The sequence below is a fragment of the Crassostrea angulata genome, unplaced genomic scaffold (genome assembly GCF_025612915.1).
Source record: "Crassostrea angulata isolate pt1a10 unplaced genomic scaffold, ASM2561291v2 HiC_scaffold_230, whole genome shotgun sequence".
NCBI lineage: Eukaryota > Metazoa > Mollusca > Bivalvia > Ostreida > Ostreidae > Magallana > Magallana angulata.
The window spans coordinates 96,752-114,372 of NW_026441783.1; the positions used below are offsets into that span (position 1 = coordinate 96,752).

Consider the following 17,621-nt stretch of genomic DNA (forward strand, 5'->3'; position numbering starts at 1 on the left):
ACTGACCACGCGCCGAGTCAACAGGTGGCTGGTTACGTAATTGCGAATACACTGGCGATAGTCAGAGTGGATACTTATTTTAATGCTTGGGAATAAAATATTTCTGACAAAGTAAGTTTAGTTTTGCATAACACGTGATATCGGGATTTGTTTAAAATGCAAGCGACTTTGTAGAAGTTGCCGGTATTTGAAAATTTGATGCATAAGTATAAAGCGTAATTGTTTAAATGCTAATCATTAATAATTATGGTAGCAATATCGGTGACATCGTGGCATCATACACTGATAATGTTACTGCAGTTTTATAGGCCATTTTGAAGTGATAAGATCGACGTATGGTCTGAGATCGACGTATCGAAGGATTTTGTTAAAATTTTGGCGAAAAACGGGCAATTCGACGAGTCGTCCGCATCGACGAGTCGTCGGGAAAATACGGTATATGATTAAAATAAAATTGAATAATTGTTCTAAAAAGGAATTTGATGTTGGCAAATTCACAAGTCTCTATTCAAAGGTTACCTCTGTTAAGAGGTCACTTTGGGTGCCTCCCGCAGGTGACTGCTTAATACAAGTTTGACTGTAATATGTATATGTCACCTGGTTCACAGGTGTGTGACTGTCAGTCAATATATCGGGTCTCAATAGCTCAGTGGTTAGAGCACTGGCACGGTACGCCAGAGGCCCTGGGTTCGAGTCCCGGTTGAGACTAGACTTTTCACCACCTGTGACATATATGTTAAGGAAATGTTGAATTTTGATTTTGGACTCTGTGGCTAGGAGAATTATTACTTTGGTGGAGTTGTTACACCAATTTCAATGGAACTATTTTTTAGATGCACATGATGCTACTTCCTGGATGGTGCTGAGCCTGTTTGTCAACATGTGGAACCCATGTGTACTTGAGGGTAGGTATGTTTACTATCAATTATCTCTCTTAGAAGCCACATAAGGTATTATTTTTCTGATCTAAAATTTTTCTTGAAGCATTTAACTATAATTTCTCTTTCATGAATTATATGCTGATAGTATAGTTAATCAATTAACTTAATTAAAGCTATATAGTAACATAAAGTGAAATTAATTCCTTGTGTGAGACCTTAAAACATTTTTGTTTCAATATGATTGATGAAAAAAACATGTAACTTTTATTTAAACTGCATTTTTTACCTCACCGAGACGAAGTCGGGGGGAGCTTATGCTATACCCTCAGCGTCGGCGTCCGGACCTGGTTAAAGCTTTTGTTGCAGGTCCTGTATCTAAGCTATTACTTGTCCTATATTCACCAAACGTGCATGGATGATGCATCTGGACCTACTTGTGGACTTGAAAGACTTGGATGCTGAATCTGGGTCCTAAATTTCAGATGCTGAAGGAGGTTAAGGTATTTGGAGCAGGTTAAAGTATTTGTTGCAGGTGCCCTTTGATAGCAATATCTAAGTTACTGCTGGTCAGTACTTCACCAAACTTGCATGGACGGTGTGTCTTATGATACTGATGCACCAGACAGGCTTGAATGCTAAATCTGAGCTATATGTTTCGGATGCTGGAGGTGGTTAAGGTTTTAAGTGCTGGTTAAAGTTTTTGTTGCAGGTGCCCTCTGATGATAATATCTTATTTACTACTCGTCCCTACTTCACCAAACTTGTATGGTTGTTGTGCCTTATGATACTGATGCACCTGACAGGCTTGAATGCTGAATCTGAGCCATAGGTTTCGGATGCTGGAGGAGGTTAAGGTTTTTGGAGCTGGTTTAAGTTTTTTGAGCAGGTGCCCTCTAATGATTATATCTTAGCTACTCCTGGTCCAAACTTCATCAAACATGTGTGGATGGTGTGTCTTATTATACTGATGCACCTGAACAGCTTGAATGCTGAATCTGAGCCATAGGTTTCGGATGCTGGAGGAGGTTAAGGTTTAAAGAACTGGTTAAAGTTTTTGAAACAGATGCCCTCTGATGATGATATCTTAGTTATTACTTGTCCTAACTTCACCAGATGGTGCGTTTATGATATTGATGCACCTGACAGGCTTGAATGCTGAGTCTGAGCCATAGGTTTCGGATGCTGGATAAGGTTAAGTTTTTTTTAACAGGTCACATGTTACATAGATAATTGTACTATTTCAAACTTGCATAGTTGATTAAACTGTAATATAATTGAATCGCAAAGGTAGCTTCAGATGCAGAGCTTGATCTCCATTATCAAGGATGCTAAAAAATATATCTTAGTTAATACAGGTCCTAACTTCACCAAACTTGAATGGATGGTGTGTCTTATGATACAGATGCACAAGATAGGCATGGATGCTGAATCTGAGCCATAGGTTGCGGATGCTGGAGGTGGTTAAGGTTTTAATTGGTGGTGCCCTCTGATGATGATATCTTAGTTATTACTGATCCTAACTTCACTAAACTTGCATGGGTGATGCGTCTTATGATACTGATGCACCTGACAGGCTTGAATGCTGAATCTGAGCCATAGGTTATGGATGCTGTATGAGGTTTAGTTTTTTGAAAAAGGTCACATTTTTTATAGGTGATAGCTTGCAAAGTTGATTTAACTATATTATAAATGAAACGCAAAGGTTGCTTCAGATGCAGAGCCTGGTCTCCATTATCAAGGATGCTACAGAAATCTCCTTCCTCACATAAACCTGCTTGATAGATAGATGTGGTTGTTGTTAAATGATATAACATTATTCCTATGATAAAGTATTGTATGATATAAAACACTATTGTTTAATATGATACAATATAATATCATTTGTTATATTGTAAAAAGTTATATGATACGATAAAATATTGTATCAATTTTTTTGATATTTTATGATATGATATTGTATCATGATATTGTTCTGTATAGTATTGTATCATATGATACAATATGTATAATATAATATTGTATTATATAATATTTTACTTTTAAATTATCACATGATTCTATAATTTGATATTATATAAATAGTGCCTGTTTGGGAGGGTAACAGTTGAAATTGACACCCCGAGAATACCATTGTCAACCGACGCGAACTGAATGTCTAAATTTTTAAGAAAATTTTACTGCTTTTATATAGGAATAACGTGAATTCTACAGCGAACTGTACGCGCAAAATTTTCGCGCATGTAACATTTTTTAATGTTGCCCGTTGCTTAGTGCGTTGCTAACGCTGAGGGTAATAGAACGGATTATGAACTGCGTCTTAGCCAATCAGATTTCAGTATTTAACATAAAAGTATAACAAGATACAATGTTGTATCAAATTATATTGTTTCATATGATACAATATCATATTATGTATCAAATATTATACAATATCATACAATACAATATCATACTATATTATACAATATAATACCATATGTTTCAATGTTATGATGTATTATGTAATATGATATTGTATCTTATAATCCAATATTGTATTTTATATAATGATGTTGTATTATGTGATCAAATACAATAAGGTTTAACACAATACAACGTCATTTCATACTTACAATATCATCTTTGTTTATTACAGTATTTTATTATATTATATTCATGCATTATAACGAATTTTATCATTGGTTATTTTGATATCACGTCTCGAGGTATAAAAATGCGGATTGACCTGTACATTCTAAAAATAAGCTTTAAAAACTCGGATTGACCTGTACTTTCTAAATATAGATAAGGGAAATTTTGCTCTAATGTTAAAATGAATTTGATTGGCTGGCGTGATTCACCCCAACCAATCAAAATTCTCTCCGCGTTAACAAACAACAAAGATGGAAGTTGCAGACGTTAAAGTGAAAGGTCGTTTTGCGAAAATTAATGACGCGGAAATGAAAGTTATAATGGAAAATGTTTATGCCAGGAACACTAATACAGGGTAACTGCAACAGCTGTTAAGCTTTTTCGGGAATATCTCGAGTCGAAAGGCGAGAGCCGAGACTTCGTAAATTTCGAGTGCGAAAAGCTAGCTAAATTTTACATGGAAGCTAGAACGAAGGATGGAGATATGTAAAAAAAGACTTCGAAAATAATATAACGAATGTAGCCCTTTCGCTCGGTCGATCCATAGATATATCGCATTCACAGAAAAGCATATCGACCTCGCACTTCGTGCTCGGTCGATATGCTTTTCTGTGAAGTCGATATATCTATGGATCTACCTCATGAAAGGGCTATATTTGTATAGTATTATATGATATATATTGTATGATAGGATGCAATATTTAATTTTATATTCTTATATTGACTAACATATGAACATATGATTATCATATAATTTTTTAACAGATGATATATGATTTTGTGTCAAAACAGAATCCATGAATATCCAAGATCATAAAGTATGATTTTCATTTAATGTGATAAAGGTGGTCTCATAAAGGTGATGTCTCATAAAGGTGATGCCTCGTCTCGGTGAGCTTTGTAATCTGTGATTACCTATGTTTCTAATTTCAGGAGAAGTCTCACTTGATAAAGTTCAACAATGGCGGATAAACAATGTGGGATGCTGTCTTGTCAACAACAGTGAAATTTGACACCTGTATACCCGTATTTCTACCAATTGTCTCAGTCTTCTTTGTTGTGTACATCAGACAGGTAAGAAAATCAAGATAATTGTTTGAAATCATTTTAATAAGATGAACAATAAAAAATATAACATTTACATGTGAGAGTACCTCATGAAAGGACATGTCACATTTTACACACACTCATCATTCACACATTACCATACATTCAGTGCACATTATTAAAACATAGCAATCATTAAATGTAATACAAAATTCACATGATAGGTATAACAAACATTTCATACATGTTAACTACGAGGGTTGTTTAGAAATTATTGAGACATTTTCTCTTATTCTTTTGGGGAAAACAAAAAATCCTTGAAACTTCATCAAAACGTAAATCAGGAATGCATTTTACAAAACAACTAATGACAAAGTCGTAAATATTTTCAGTTTCATGGATTCAATTTAATGAAAATTTTTTATATAAAACCATTTATTTACAACTATTTTGATTTCAATCATATTTTACAGCCATTAGAATAAAATATTGATTAGATCGTGATTAATTATCATTTATTTAGTTGGTCATAAGTTGTAAGTTCTTTTGTAAAACGCATCCCTGGTATATCAATGTGAAAAGTTTCTTGTTCATGGCATAATTAGATCATTCCTGGTAAGTGGATCAACATGCCCTAGTCCTGTGACTTGGCGCAATCGCAAACTCTTGGCAACATCATTTTAACGCTTCTCATTGCTCTTGTGTTTAAAAGCATTACAAACAAACAGAAATAAGAATTCTTTATTTCTCATCTTTTGTTTTTATTTTAAAATGTTGTCATTTACATTAATATACATTTTCTCTAATTCTTGATTTTTTTGTGGAAAAAAATTTGAGTTATTTCTACCCGAAAGTCAATTTACTGGGAATGTCTACTGTAGTCAGTTTGGAAGTATATTAGAACTGATCACAACAGTTAGTGTGTAAAAAGTACTTGTCATTACTATAACCGATTTGGTTGGACTTTTCCGATGCGTCATGTTTAATTCTATCAACTACATCATACATAAACAATTTTTTTTATTGGTGGATTCAGCTTACCGCTGATTGGTTGCTGGTTAACTCAGACTAAATTATGCACGGACAGAACAACAACATATCAGAGAATGAAAAATTTACATGGGTACTCGTGACTGTCGAAATTGGGCTATTTTTTGTATGTGTACACTTGTGATAAAACATACATACGGTACATACATATATAGCTGTAGCTCTGTGTAAAAAATTTGGGTTAGTAAATATAAAGCTATAGTGCATACAATACTTACATGTACAAAAAACTTTACGGCAATTTACTGAGCATAAAAAATACGCTTTTTAAAAAAAGATTTACATTATACCATACCACATTTTGTGCAAATAATCCATTTAAATCATTTAGTTTACAACTGTTAATAATTGTAACTTTACTTGGCCCAAACTTTCTCCCATTAATGATTAAACAACCTTTAACTTGGAAAGCGGATCAAGAGCTGTATTTTTTATGTAAGTAAACAAACCAGTGTACATGTATGGAGCTGGTGACCGGTGGTTCAAAGACAGGTAAAATAAAGAAATCTGTAGTAAATTGTTTGGGGATATTTTAGTATATTTACACCGAAAGTGATAGGGCAACAGAAGAGAAACGAATCGGACACTTGCCTAATGAAGACGCACATATACAAACCCCCTTGCACTCTCCACTTCCTTCTCGTTCTTTCACACCATCGTTCAATTCTTTTATTGACTGTCGATTGCCGATCGAAAAGTGTAGGAATCGATCTATCACTTCACTTCGACTGGCAAGTTAGTAGGTAATACATGTGCATTATGCATTAATGGTATTTACATGAAATGAACGCTTAGCACATGCAATTTTTAAATATTATAAAAAATAACGCCGTACTCTGGACTGTAGCTTGAGGCTATGGTTTAAGGCCCGTTTACAGAGAGAGAGAGAGTTTTGCACAGAATTTAAACATAGGGGATAGTCGATAATGACTCCATATTGGGGGAAAATGAACTGTTCTGAGAAATCCTTCAGCTATGGCATTGCATAAGCATGTACTGATAACTCCGCCTAAGAAAAAGAATTGACCAATCATAAAGTTTTCACAACGGCGGCGTCTATAATTATTCATGCATGACATTGCTGACAGAAATGATTGTGACGCTATAGAAAAATCCAACCAAAGTTGTTTTGATAATATATAGTTCCTTTTTCTTAATTCTAGATAAGCAATCAGTGAAAATATTATGTTGAACTGAAGCTCTTCATCTCTTGTCATTGTTTAGTTTTTGTCTGAGCAATTACGTGGCCTTAAAAGGTCTTCTTCTGAGATTTCCACGAGTTTGATGTATATTCGCTGCGTCGTTTTGAAGTCAAAATTTAAGGTAAAGTCGTTGTTAAATTTCTATTGTTCTCTAAATTATTTGTAATACAACGGAGCCTCAGTTATCCGGACACTTTCGTTCCCAAGTCCAATCGTCCAGATAAGTGAAGCGTCCGGATATCTGAAATGTGTCTATTGTTGTCTTGAATGATAATGTATTTGTATGTACAATGGCTCCCAGTGTTGATACTAGTTTTTTTTGCCTTTCATACCATATAGCAACACATGCTAGAGTTGTCTGTTGATATGAACGTTTTTATAGATATAAAGAACTCTGCTTTATTTTATTATTTTGTCATGAAATATTAACCGGACATTAATGATAACCGAATCTAGCTAAATTATTTGTGTCCAAGTGTGATATGTGTAAGATACACTGTTGTTCGCAATTTTCCAAATTTTGAAAGTGATTTGGGAAGTCAGTGTGTTTATACAAGCTACTCATGAGGGTCTTGCACGTAAAAAAGGTGTGAAACTTAATTGACAGGGGTAATCTTTTGTACTGAGTAGGGTATCATCAATTTTTACTGTCCAGTTAAATGAAGCAAGATTAGTAGTAAATCAGTGTTTTGTGGTAAAAACAGACTGTCCAGATCCGGAACGCGGAATTCTGGATAAATGAGACAAAATAACATATAAAAAATCTGTTCCCAAATAAAATCGTCCGTAAACTGAAGCGTCCGGTTATCTGGCATCTGGATATCTGAGGCCCCACTGTATATCTGTATTTCAACCCAAACATATTAAGTGAAACGATCAAAAAATAGTTGCAGAAAATAGCAAAATGAACTTATTTAATTTGACTTCTTTTATCATTAGCTGTAAGTCTGCGGAAACTTAGAAAGAAGATGTTCAGGTTTTTTAATCTCCAAGTTCATACTGCGCCGGATACCCCGACCACTGACTTGTTTAACTAAACAAACTATTAAATATTCTTCTAATATTACTTGTTGAGGGTTCTTCAATGTTTATGCCAATTTTCACCAAAATTCATCATTTAGAAGGGGAAATATTCCAGCTGTCTCAATAATTTCCGAAAAACCCTTGTACATACACCCCCTACCCACCTACCCATGATGATCTTCCCCCCTTTCCACACTTTGCTACTTCCTGTTTAATTTTGGATCTGTTGGGGATTTACGTTAAGTGTCTTTAGACTTTTTATTGTAGAGCTGATATCTTTTAGATCTGTAGAATTTATATTTTAATTATAGTTTTGTTTCATTTAAAGTAATTTTGCCCAATTTTCTGTTGTTTTAGATGATGGACCACTCTTCTTCTTTTGACAACAGGTGCCCCTACAGATTCACAAAGTTCCAATGTTGAATGTCCATGACCCTGGTTGAGTGAGTGCACAACTTTATGTATTCTACTTTCAAAATTTCTACTACTAGGAATACATTTTGGATTTGATTTTAATTATAAGTATGCCCTGTTTAGAGATTCTGATTTTTGTGTGCAAGTGTGATATTTAACAAGCATCTGTCTTCTTCTGTCATGCTCAATTCAAAGTCATGAGGCAACACTGAAGGGTACCACTTGTTGTTTTTCAGTCTGCGACAGGAAAAGGAATAAAGTTGGCAGGAATTTCCGCACTGTCTTTGGTAGCAGCTGATGATGGAACTGACAGCAGTTGACATGGCCTGTTTCTTCAAAGGTAAGTCTCCGGAGTAGTGATTTTAGAGTTTTCGTACTCCGTCCTGCATCTAAGCTTTAGGTCCAGAACAAAACTTCTCTGCATGGATTCTCTCATAGCTTTTGTTCTTCCAGGAAACATGTCACTCCTGAATGGAGACTTAGCAGTCTGTTTTCTTTGAGAGTCAAAGAAGTGGCGCAGGTCTTTGAGTTTTTCAATCATATGCCCTTGCTTTTCAGATGCACCAGAAGCAGCAGCACTATCTCCATCACTGGTGAAATGGGAAATGACAAGTGGACGGTCATCACTTTGCAGCTCAACGATGCATTCCGCAGCCCATCTCTTTTCATCTTCTATGGTGATCTCAGGAGGAATGGTTGCAATGCAGTCTTCATGTCCTAGGCATGTAACTTCCTTTTCCTTGGTTCTAAAATAGGTGCCTTTCTTGCATAGTTTATTGCCACAAAACACAGCCACACCATTCTTCTTGGTAACATTTTCACTTAAGGTCAGACGTTCCTCAATTTTAGATAACTTTTTCCAGGAAATTGTTAATGGTTTACTACTACTTTGACAAGCCTTCTTGCAAAAAATTAGGGTACCTTCCCAATCATTTCTTCAAAATACTAGAGTATGCAATTTCCTATATAATCTTCTTGAAAATACACTTGAATTGCTGATATAAAAATAAATTCATCTACACCACAGCGATATTCACTATATTAGAACTACATCTCTGCCGGGGCGGGGCTTTGAACTCACGACCTCTATAACCTATAAACGCTTCTGACAGTGAGCTGCCACGGTTCTAACCACTCGACCATCTAGACATATAACCACATCTAAGTAAATTTTGATCATTTTTAAAGTAATTATAAAATTAATATTTTTTATTGGAACTCTTTATAACGAGGAGATACAAAAAAGATTCTCGAGGAACATGTTGTCTGACCTTAAAGTGTATGTCACTTGTGTGGCAGTTTCCCGATCGCACTGAAGGTGGCATTGTAAAACGAGGCATCTTCATCCGCTCTTATAGGTGTATTGGCAAATCCACATATCTCATTAAGCTCTTGAATGTCCTGATTTATTTTCTTTATGCTGTTTTTGTTCAAATCAGTGATGATTTGGCCTACTGTGTTGCAGGTCTGATGAATGTTGGTGGCTGATGCTGGGTCAATGTTTGTGCCTAGAAGTATACCATGCATATCCTTTGTTGTAAGGCTGGTAGCCAAGTGGCCAACAGCCATGGCAACATTAAGCTGTGCGGCTCTCCGTCCCTTTCCTGATTGACTGACTTCCTCGTAAAGCTTTTCATGGTGACTGGTGTAATGGCACTTCTTACATCAAATGGAAAGGATCCATGCCAGACATTGCTTTTCCTCCCCATGCTGGTTCCAGTCCATTGATTCGTCACAGTTCAGGAATTTCTGTGAGTGCTCTTTAAAAGGATTGTTCCATAGCTTGCAGTTTTTAACTGGGTTTTCTAAAGGAAAAATCTGGTTATTGATATGGTGATAATGACAGGCGGGCAGTTGCCAAAAGGTTACCCTTATTGTACAGAAAATTCCTCCTACAGTTTTCAAGATAGGAAATTGTTCTTTTGCAGATTATTTGGACATATATCAGAGGTGTGCATATTGCTAGGATTTTGATTTATGATAATTTATGAAAAAAATACAAGCTGTTAAACTTGGTCATTTTTCGGCAAAACATTGCAAGTTAGGGACCCCTATTGTACAGTTAACTCCTCCTATAGTTTTCAAGATAGGAATTTGTTCTTTTGCAGATCAATTGGACATATATTAGAGGTGTGCATATTTTGAGTGTTTTGATTTTTGATTATTTATGAAAAAATACCAGCTGTTGAACTTAGTCAGATCAATTGGACATATATATCAGAGGTGTGCATTTTGCTAGGATTTTGATTTCTGACAATTTATGAAAACAGTATGAGCTGTTGAAACAAAATTATGCATATAGGGCACCCCATTTCCCTGGATAGGTAATGTTCATCAATTCAGGGTTGACAAATGGATTATAGATACATGTAATGTCCACACAAAAGAAAACCTGGTTTGCTGTCACATTGACAGCTTTTCTCTTGTTTCATGATGGAGTACTTTGTAAAGTTTGGCATTGGGGTTCGGTGACTCTGCATCCATGTACGAGTCTCCCGACTTCACTTCACTTGACCCGGGTCGCAAAATCTTCATTTAATTGACTGTTTCTGTGATCAGCATCGCTAACTGTATGAAATATTCCATCCTTCTGCTTCTGTACAATGTCCTGAACTCTTCTTTACTCAGCCTACTGATAAGACATAGACACTTGACTGGACTGGTGGTCCCTGTACTCTTCTGGCCCTTGTTGTGAGGAATGTTTCCTTTTTTGTAGATGTCGGCGAGCCATTTGGTCCTTTCTTTGCCATGATTTATATTGAACTGTACACTTGTAAACATTTTCTAAGAATATGATGTTGTGTGTGGAGCAAATTTTTTAAGTATTGTAAACAGATTTTTGAGCATTGGCTCACAGATATCTTGTTTGGCTTATCAGAATCAATAATGAATAAATGTTTATGACATGAACATTTTTTACAAATTTGTCAGTACAAAGCATGTAAATTTTAATTAATTTACTAGTATTTCATCAATTTTAGGAGGTTTTCTTAAAACCCAGGTAGAATCTACCCTTATAAGGAAATCAATATAATTTTTGACTCATTATCATTTACATGATACTAATACTAAGAAACAAGTAGTAAACAGACTATTTTATTGATTCCAGACACCAAGACTTGAAGAAAAACATTGTAATAAGAAATGAATGGGTAGGCATTATGTGAATGGCTGAATTCAGGTATGTAACAATTCTCATTTCGTTCTAAAAATATTAGTTTTTAGCTCACCTGAGCTGAAAGCTCAAGTGAGATTTTCTGCTTAAAATTTGTCTGTTGGCGTCGTCATTGAAAACTTTTCACATTTTCATCTTTTTCTCCAGAATCACTGGGCCGATTTCAACCAAACTTGGTAATCACTTGGTAACCATCGTAAGATGAATCGCAGTTGTTAATGCGCGTATTGTGTGACCATGAGTCTGTTGCTTAGCATGTCTCATGTTATCTTGCAACGTTTTACTATCATTGCTCGACTTATCAGCAATATGCCATGCTTTGCCACTAGTATTTATACCCTGTATAAGCATCTCTGTTTCAGACCACAATTCAACAGCTATACTCTGTCCCGAGTTTTTGCTTCCAGCACTTTTTGCTTGATATTTGGATAATCATAAATACCTTTGTGCTCAAACTACTTTCATCCACTAATATGAAAAATGTCCAAATTATCTGTTTTGAAACGCCCCCTCTACCGCTTTAGGTTTCAATACACATCCAAAATTTGAAAGTCTATTAGAATTTTGCATTGTTTCAGCCATTAAGAAGCCGGCATGATAATGTTGAAAAATTGCGCGAGTTATCCCGAGTACTTCCGAATGGAGAAAAGATGTAAACTTTTCCCATTATAAATCTCCGTAAGAAATTTGTTTTCATTCCTGTGAACTTTTATGAGTGAAAAATGATAATTGTTCAATGAAGATATTTTGGATATATTCCCTTTTATCGATTTCAACTGTATTTTTTTCACAGGTATAAGTATTTTTCTTAAAAATCATCAAAAGGTGATGGAATCAATAACTTGGGAAAGACTATAGTTTACATTTATTGCATGATGGTGAGTGAAATATGAAGATTTATTTCTCCAAGAAAAATCATATTTTTTCCAGGGCACTGCCGCAGGAAATTTGTTTTTCTTGGGGAATAAGTCTTCATATTCCCTGAACATTAATGCAATAATGAACAAGGTATGATTATACAAAATACGTTGATTTCTAAAAATTGTTTTATTTCCTCTGTTACTCTCATTTTTCTTTCGCTTGCTTAGATTGTGCGAATTTCATACAAATACTTTTTAGCTCACTGAGACGATGTCAGGGGGAGCTTATGCTATACCCTTGGGCGTCGGCGTCCAAAGTTTTTGTTGCAGGTGCCCTTTGATAGCAATATCTAAGTTACTGCAGGTCCGTACTTCACCAAACTTGCATGGATGGTGTGTCTTATGATACTGATGCACCAGACAGGCTTGAGTGCTGAATCTGAGCTACAGGTTTCGGATGCTGGAGGAGGTTAAGGTTTTTGGAGCAGGTTAAAGTTTTTGTTGCAGGTGCCCTTTGATAGCAATATCTAAGTTACTGCTAGTCTGTACTTCACCAAACTTGCATGGATGGTGTGTCTTATGATACTGATGCACCAGACAGGCTTGGGTGCTGAATCTGAGCTATAGGTTACAGATGCTGAAGGAGGTTAAGGTTTTTAGAGCTGGTTAAAGTTTTTGTTGCAGGTGCCCTCTGATGATTATATCTTAGTAACTAATTGTCCTAACTTCACCAGACTTCCATGGATGGGGCGTCTTATGATACTGATGCACCAGACAGGCTTGAATGCTGAATCTGACCCATAGGTTTCGGATGCTGGGGAGGTTAAGGTTTTTAGAGCTGGTTAAAGTTTTTGAAACAGGTGCCCTCTGATGATCATATCTTAGTTATTACTTGTCCTAACTACACCAGACTTCCATGGATGGTGCGTTTTATTATACTGATGCACCTGACGGGCTTGAATGCTGAGTCTGAGCCGTAGGTCTCAGATGCTGGATATGGTTAAGTTTTTTGGAACAGGTCACGTGTAATAGATAATAGCACTATTTCAAACTTGCATAGTTGATTAAACTGTAATATGAATGAATCACAGAGGAAGCTTCAGATACAGAGCTTGATCTCCATTATCAAGGATGCTAAAAAATATATCTTAGTTAATACAGGTCCTAACTTCACCAAACTTGAATGGATGGTGTGTCTTATGATACAGATGCACCTGACAGGCATGGATTTTGAATCTTAGCCATATTAGGTTGCGGATGCTGGAGCAGGTTAAGGTTTTAATTGCTAGTGCCCTCTGATGATAATATCTTAGTTATTACTGGTCTGAACTTCACCAAACTTGCATGGAGATGCGTCTTATGTATACTGATGCACCTGACAGGCTTGAATGCTGAATCTGAGCCAAAAGTTTTGGATGCTGGATGAGGTTTAGTTTTTTTGGAACAGGTCACATGTTTTATAGATGATAGCTTGCATAGTTGATTTAACTATATTATAAATGAAACGCAGAGGTTGCTTCAGATGCAGAGCCTGATCTCCATTATCAAGAATGCTAAAGAAATCTCCCACCTCACTCAAACCTGCTTGATAGATAGATGTGTTTGTTGATAAATGATATAACACGATTCCTATGATATAGTATTGTATGATATGAAACAATGTTGTTTAATATGATACAATATAATATCATATGTAATATTATAAAAAGTGATATGATATGATATGATATTGAATCAATTTTTTTTTATATTTTATGTTATGATATTGTAACATGATATTGTTATGTATAGTATTGTATATTAGGATACAATATTGTATAATATTATATTGTATTATTAATTTATTATTTTATCACATGATACTATTACATAAGATATTGCAAAATATAATGTTGTATCCTATGATACAATATTGTATATTCTATAATATTGTATCATACGATATTGTATAATATGATATTAGTTTCTGTAATATAGAATTATATCACATGAAATTGTATAATATGATACTGTAAAATTTTATATTGTTATACTTTCATGTTAAATACTTAAATCTGATTGGTTAAGACGCAGTTAATAATATTTTCTATTACCCTCAGCGTTAGCAACGCACTTAGCAACGGGTAACATTAAAAAATGTTACATGCGCGAAAATTATGCGCGTACGGTTCGCTGTAGAATTCACGTTATTCCTATATAAAAGCAGTAAAATTTTCTTAAAAATTAAGACATTCAGTATTATATAAATAGTGCCTGTTTGGGAGGGTAACAGTTGAAATTGACACCCCGAGAAAACCATTGTCAACCGACGCGAAGCGGAGGTTGACAATGGTTTTCGAGGGGTGTCAATTTCAACTGTTACCCTCCCAAACAGGCACTATTTATATAATATCGTATCATACGATATTGTATTATATGATATTGGTTTATAATATATATTATCACATGAAATTGTATTGTATGATATTGTAAAATATATATGTATCATATGATACAATATGTATAATATAATGTTGTATTATATATTTTTCTGTATCACATAATATTGTATCATTTGATATGATACAATGTTGTATTAAATTATATTGTATCATATGATACAATTTCATATTATGTTTCAAAAATGATACAGTATCATACAATATCATACTATATTATACAATATAATATCATATGTTTTAATGTTATGATGTATTATTTAATATGATATTGTTATGTAATACTATATTGTTTTATATATTATGATATTGTATTATGTGATCAGATACAATAACTTAAAACACAATACAATGTCATACCATACGTTACATTATCATATCTCATTATTGTTTATGATGGTATTTTATTGTATTATATGATATATGTTGTAAATATGATAGGATGCAATATTTAATTTTATATTATTGTATTGATTAACAGATGAACACATGATTATTATACAATTTTTTAACAGATGATATACGATATTGTGTCAAAACAGAATCCATGAATATCCAAGATCATAAAGTATGATTTTCATTTAATATGATAAAGGTGGTCTCATAAAGGTGAAGTCTCATAAGGGTGATGTCTCGTCTCGGTGAGCTTTGTAATCTGTGATTACCTATGTTTTCAAATGCGATTATTTCGGCAACAGTTTATGATTCATATCTAATTTTATCAGTCGAACGAATATTCAGTCGCTTCTGCACATGCGCCAATTGTGAAAGGCGCTTTAAGGATTGTATGTTAATGATATTTGAATGTACATGTAGATCTAGCGTCTTTGGACACAGACAATTGTGAAATATCAGATCTATCTGAAAATGAATCAGGTAGTAATTCAATTGAATGATATGATACATGTTGCATTTGTCATAGAATCTAATCCAATAGACAGTATATATAAATGCTTGGTAACCGCAATTTAAAAATGATAATAAGGACAGCATATTTATTTTTAGGTTTACAAACCAGCCGCTCATTTTTTTAGTTTTTAGTAAAAAAAAAATTGAATTATGAAAGAGGTAATCTTTTTTTTCCCAGATAGCTAATTTTTGGTTCGGGATCAATATTTCATCTGGTTCTATATTATTAGGTTACATACCACTATTTTTACCACGTGCTCATTGACCACACAAGTAGTTCTATTCTAATTAAAAAATGTATGTTTTTTTTCCAAAAATTCCCAGGGGTGCTAAATGGGCGAATTTGGTGCCTTTAGGGCATGGATGGAAAGAAGAAGGTTTGAAAAAAAATACTTGCTAAAAATAATTGGGAAAGTTGATCTTTAAAGGCGCAAAAGGAAGGGTGTAAAGAGGCCAATGTTTACAAATATTCCGAAGTGAAAGTGGATATTGCAGGGTAGAGGTTACTGTAGGGGCCATATCTCAGCCCCCTCTTGATTGATTTTCCTGTACTTCAGAAATGTTGTTGGACTAATGTTTGTCTGTTATTATGCCAAATTTGAAAAGATTTGAGCTGGTGGAATTTTTTATATGAATTTTTGTTTTAAAAAGGAATAAGAGGGAAAAATAATTATGGTCTGTGTCCTATCAGGTCAAAAGTGAAATTGCTTATTTGGGGTTCTATCTCCCATTTTTTTAATAAATATCAATTGTTTAAGGTAATTTATGGAGAAATTGGGCCTTTTGTTCAATTATGAAACTTTCATTTCATCAAAATAGAGGAAAAATTGGGGGTGGGAGGTGGATTTATTTTTTATTGTTGGGTGATTAGTATGACCCGCATATGCAAATGAGGTAAGTCGTATTTCTATGTAATCATGCGTTGGCACTATTTCTGTCATCTGCAACTTATATTTCGTGGCTATGGACGAATTTCATGCAAAATACAGAAAAAAAGTGCGCTCGGGCTCTGCTCCTGGTTTGAATGGTAAGTGTCACGTACATCTGGACTGGTGCTAGAAGCATGCAACAACAACAAATATGGTGTTGTATGCTACAAGCATCCAGTACAGAACAAGTGGGTTACCGTGCATGTACATAGAATCAATGACATGCTACAGTACCTGCAATGTTAATTTTTACAAGATAAACGATAGGATAGGATTCATGCATGATAGGATAGGATTCACGCACAATAGAACACTCAGTATACACGCACGATATGATAAGATTGATACACGATAGGAAAGGATAAACGATTTTCATGATAAATGTATAACCGCGTTAAACGATCTTCACGATAAACCTGAATATGGCAGAATTTGAGAAAGAACACGTACAAATCAAGATATACATGCAATTCTTGTTATTAGCAAATGCCCAGTTGTTGTAATCGCTGCATCAATATTATAATGTATTAAAATGACCAGTTAAATTTTCTTAACAAATATTATGAGCTGAAATGATCAATTATTTGTAATGTTAACATTGTTTTCAATAACCCAGCAGATCGCCGCGAACATTTCAGCCTGAGAGCAAATAACACGGACTCAATGAAAATACAACTTTTGCTCTAAATAAATATAAAATATATCATAAATACATTTATTTCTAAATAAAAAAATCATTAAAATAAATAATATTGCACACACGTTAAAAAATATTAACACAGATGCACATTCCGCGTACGATTTGTTGACATTGTTTTTATTACCGCACACCCAAGCCGATCGCCGGGAACATTTTAGCCCGAGATCAAATATCACACGGAAAATATAGTGGGTTCAATTAAAATAATACTTTTGTTTTAAGTAAATATTAATTATATAATAATTACTGTTGTTCCTATAAATAATGATGCATGCAAAACGAATTATATTACATACAAGTTAATGTATACAGTCCGCATATGATTTAATATATTCGATATACAGGTAAACATGTTACCATGT

At 34.4% G+C, this 17,621-nt stretch overlaps 1 non-coding gene across 1 annotated transcript; it reads left to right on the plus strand.

Moving 5' to 3' along the window:
- Positions 1-635: 635 nt before the first annotated feature.
- On the plus strand, positions 636-708 carry Trnat-ggu (transfer RNA threonine (anticodon GGU)). The gene has a single exon. It is a non-coding gene; the product is annotated as a tRNA-Thr (tRNA).
- Positions 709-17,621: the final 16,913 nt, after the last annotated feature.